This window comes from Littorina saxatilis, linkage group LG4, assembly GCF_037325665.1.
Source record: "Littorina saxatilis isolate snail1 linkage group LG4, US_GU_Lsax_2.0, whole genome shotgun sequence".
NCBI lineage: Eukaryota > Metazoa > Mollusca > Gastropoda > Littorinimorpha > Littorinidae > Littorina > Littorina saxatilis.
This window is the reverse complement of record NC_090248.1, coordinates 11,416,635-11,421,634: the sequence shown is the minus strand read 5'-3', so window position 1 is coordinate 11,421,634 and position 5,000 is coordinate 11,416,635. Positions and strand designations below refer to the sequence as shown.

At 41.2% G+C, this 5,000-nt stretch overlaps 1 protein-coding gene across 2 annotated transcripts in view; it reads right to left on the bottom strand.

The window, feature by feature from the left end:
* Positions 1-5,000, bottom strand: part of LOC138963967 (uncharacterized) — a 76,100-nt gene that overhangs the window by 16,042 nt on the left and 55,058 nt on the right. The window contains exon 1 of one of the 2 annotated variants that reach the window (XM_070335828.1): positions 1,903-2,344. The exons of the other annotated variant lie outside the window; for it this stretch is intronic. The gene's annotated coding sequence lies outside the window, so the exon portion shown is untranslated. Of the gene's footprint in view, positions 1-1,902; positions 2,345-5,000 lie in introns of those variants that run through there. 2 annotated transcript variants of the gene reach the window in all.

Sequence of the window (5,000 nt, the reverse complement as noted above, 5' to 3'; positions counted from 1 at the left end):
ATCAACTGTCCAACCTCACCAATAAATAATGCTTTTTATCCTACCAATATTGTTTCATGCCGTTGTTATGGGATTCTCAGTGTTCTTGATTCTGATTCTGTCAGTCAGAGACGGCAATAAAGGAAATGAAACGAAAGTTTAGCCGTAAACAGACCATGTATCCAATCTGATCCATATCGATTTCTTTGAATGACTGCACGCGGATTTTCAAGCAGCCATTGTAGCTGTTTTTAAAGCAACTTTCGACCATTGATCCGCGTAAGGAGGAGATAACCATTGTTTCCCTCAGTCGGTGTTGTCTACCTTGTCGTGCCAATTTCCGCCCCCTTTCTACGGAGGCGTAAGGCGAAATAATGGATTTTCTCACGAAAGAATATGTTTTCGCACTACTTTCTCCTCCTGTTATTTTTTGGTGAAAGTTTTATCGTTGTTTCGTGAGATTAAGAATATTATATGCCAGAGAAATTGATAATAGATACTGTATCTGGCAGAACAGACTGTTGCATCGACGCTCCGTGAACATTAAATGTTCTTCGAAGTTCTGGTGTTTTTTGGCTGTGTAACACTCGACCATGTCTGACTCACCCCCTCCTCCTCTTAAAAAATATTTACGTAAATAAAATCAAAAACAAAAACAAAATAAAACGGCAGACTTATGCGCTCTATTCAACTGTCAAGCGTTGATGACAAATACAGAATATACCCTTTTTCAAATGTCATGCTTCGTATTGTTGTAAATGTTAAGTATCTGTTTACAGCTTGTGATATTTTGGGCATAAATATTCTGTGATACATAATCCATGGTTTGTTCATGGGAAACCATAGTTCAAAATCGCAAAACCCAGGTGCGCATCTGTGGCTCCTTCGCTGTGTTTGCATAGCATCTTGTATATGATTTATACATGTACATTGCTCAATGTGTATACATGTAAATGATGGAGAACGTAAAAAACGCGATTTTCTGTATTCCCTAACTTTCTGAGCTTGTTTTGTTTTAATCCAGACTTAACATATCTATATATATTTGGACTACGGGAATGATAAAGAATACAATTAAATCATTTTGAATCTCCTATTGTGAAATTTGAATTTGAATTAGAATTTTGATTAATTTATGACCAAACTCGTTGATTAGTTTTTAAGCTTCCAAGTCGAAATGCAATCCCATAGTCCGAACTAAGTCAAAGATTGCTTGACCAAAATTTCAGTCAATTTGTTTGAAAAAATGAGGGCGTGACAGTGCCACCTCAACTTTCACTAAAGGCCCGCCAGATGTGACGCCATCAAAAACATTATCGAAAACATGTGGGTATCATGTGGAAGAGTTTGTATGTAACGTTTCATGAAGATCGCTCCAGTGCTTTCCTTGGAATCGCCCCCCCCCCCCAAAAAAAAAAAAAAACACACACACACACCACCACCACATCCACAATTCTCGTCTCGATTCCTGGTCTATGTTAAGATATTTAGTCAAAACTTGACTAAATATAAAAAGCCGGAGTCATATCCGAGGCGGAAGTGCCCGATGAGGTCCCGTCAAAAGCCAACATGAAACTCGAGAGTTCTTCATATCTGGGCTTGTTTTCGTCAATACATTGTGTTTGATTACGTAAGAACATTTTAAAATATAAATGTTTGGTTCCATTTTGGCATGTCGCACCCATGCACACTCGCACACTCACACGCATGCACCACAGAGATATAGATATCTCTGTGGCATGCACGCAGGAACGCACGCGCACGCAAGCGCTGTGACGCACGCCTGCACACACACACTCACACACACACTCACACACACACTGCAACCGTCCTTTTCCTCCCCTTCCATCCCCCCTCTCCTTCTGTAATCACTACGCACACAAGCTTCCTAATACTGTAATTTCGGCCATGACTCAGTCCTACCTGACACGCGGTGTTTTGTTTCCCCAACTCCAGCAAGAACAAGGAATGGAAGCTGCAGTCTATGCGACCGGCCATCACGCCGGAATGTCACGTTTTCACCGTGTATAGTTTGCCTTCAACTATCTCATCGCGAAATCGTTACAACCAAGGAAAAAGCGCAATTATGTCGAATGCAGCATCCGCCTTCATTGTTGTGAATAATGATTATATTTGCCTGCACTCCAAAGACTGCGCAGCGAAATCAAGTAGGCCCTACGTGAAACATAATTGTTTATTATACGACAGCTCGGCTGAAGTTCAACCCACGTAGCACAAGTTGTATTTTTTCATAATGTTCGGACACTGAGTTTCGGTAAACTTTATGCCATCCTCTGTGATATTGACAGCAGCAAAAACAAATAATGTCATTCAGCAGGTTGTACACGACTTGCGTCAAGTTGTTCATAATTATGGGGGCGAGGACGCCCCCATTCTATACGGATAGTTTCGAGGTTGACCATGGGCAGCGCCATTTTGTTGTGAAATACGTCATCAGTTTGTGTACACAGGAAGTTGTGACATCCGTCACCCTATGGGAGGGGTGACGTCAAAATTGTTCATCTGTAGAAAGTTGTGAAATCCGTCACCCTATGGGAGGGGTGACGTCAAAATTGGTCATCACAGAGTTTGTGTAACACAGGAAGTTGTGAAATACGTCACCCTATGGGAGGGGTGACGTCAAAATTGTTCAACAAAAACATGATATGTCGCTTTGTGCAGGGTCAACTGCAACAAACTCAAACCGAGCCATTCATACCTAGCTGTATTTGAGTGACTTATATACCCGACATTTTTATTTCTTATTTTTAGCACAGGTGTAGGAAAAATCATGAACCAAAATGTTATTTATTTTCTAATTTAACATTTTTTTTACAAATATGACCATGGTCTTTTAAACATACAGTGACATTAAACATTGTTATGTTAAAAAAAAGAAAAAAGAAAAAAAGCTTTTGTGCACAAATCAGAAAATACATTGTACATTTTACCTACAGGCCAAACCGTGAGTGTCTGTGGCAAAGCCCGACCCAGGAAATTGCACTGATCTAAATTGTCAAGAACAGGCGCTTGCATTTGGATGTGTCCAATGATAGTAGGTTTGGTTGTGATCAATCAGAATAATGTAGGAATAAAAATGTATGACAGTTTAGTATGATGACATGTAATTCACATATGCTGAAATATGATATTATACATCATGTAATATTATTATGGCTGTTGCCATGACCATGAAACCCAACAAAGGTTTAATGTAATGTAATTCAAAATACCAAAACCGAGCACCTATTAATCTCGTCTTTGCGCGTGAAGATTGAGGCCGTCTGCCAGTAGCGGTTAGGTCATACAGTGGAACCCCTCTCTAGCGACCTTTAAAATGTTGACAAAAATCGGTCCTTGTGGAGGGGGGTCCTTACAGAGGGAGGGGGGCGGAGTCAGGGGGCCACAAAGAAAGTCAGATTTAAAAAAAAAAGAAAACAGAGAAGTTTGAGTTGCTGACGACCGTTCCCTCTGAAAGCAAACTGCTTCGATTTCATGTTTGTCCTTGGTGTCCACCAGTTCTGGTGCATGTACTACCCTGGCCAAGTTTCCTCTCAAGACATCAAAGAGACCGCCCCAGTATACTCTACAGCCTCTGGGCGAACCACCTCTCATAGCTAAAACTGGGTCAATGACCCCTGGGAAGAAGGTCAGTGTCTATAAAATTTTACTCCTAGGCCTGCGGCCAGGGGGGGGGGGGGAGTATACCGGTACCATTTGAGAATCAGACCAAATGAGAATTGAACCATTTGAGAACATCCTTTTTTTTCAATCACTACATCGAAGGCCTGCGGCCCGGGGTTCACATGGGTTGGTTTGTTTGTTTGTTTCAAACCCACACCCATATACACACATTTCCCATTTAAACCATTTGTCGGCCCCCTGTCGATATTTATCGACTAAGTTCCTTGTGCTCACTGTGTTTGGGTATGCATCGTGCCATCGTATGTTCCACTGAATGTCACGAAAGCAAATGATGAAAACACAAGGTCACATGTAAGAGATTAGAAAGTGCAGCTGACGTATACGCAACTGCGGCCATTGTTCACTCTGAATCAGTTTCGTCAAAAGTGTCGGTATAGATATGCTGTATGTCATCATCTATAATATCGACTGAGGCAAAAACAAATACTCGAAACACTGGCTGTCATTCAGCAGAAATGCAGTCCACGTACACAACTTATAACTATTTGCAAAAACAAATAACTTGAAACACTGCCAGTGATTCGTGCAGCACTTCCCAAGTACCGCAATTCATGTACACAACGTGCATTGGTCATATTGCGAGAACATTACTTTCTTTGTCTTTTTATCGTTCACACTGCATTTCGGAAATACCATAATATGCGCCATATTACTATCTATGTAACAATAACATCGACTGACAGGGAGCAGAACATTATAGGCTACTTAACACTGAAGGGCTAAATAACTTGACAAGCAGGGAGAGCGGACTTGAGCAAAGCACGAAGCTAACACAACTAATCATTCAGCAGCACATGTCCAAGCTAACACAACTAATCATTCAGCAGCACATGTCCAAGCTAACACAACTAATCATTCAGCAGCACATGTCCACGCCAACACAACTAATCATTTAGCATATGTTCAGGTTTTTCCCTTGATTGTTTGTTTTGCTTTTTTCCGCCAAGTAGCACAATCCTACACAACAAGATCGCCTGTCGCACTGTCATCACGGATTTCTCAGTCTCGTGTTTACCAAGTGCACGCTCGATCGTGTCAAGTGTTCCAATCTTATTCCTTCCGCTTCATTCGCAACGTAATATGTGCAAATACTGACTCGATGTATTCGTGTTTGGCCCGCCGCTGCGTTTGTTTCCAGATATACTATTAAAGGGATACTATATACCCGTCTGAATATATAACTGTTTATTTTAGCCAAAACATGTAGGTACATTGTTGTGGGTACAAATCGGATGGTCATGCTGTTGTGTTAGAAATCTCCTGGTTGTAAAGGTCTTCGAAGCTTTTACTTTCCGTTTCTTTTCGGTATGTTGAGC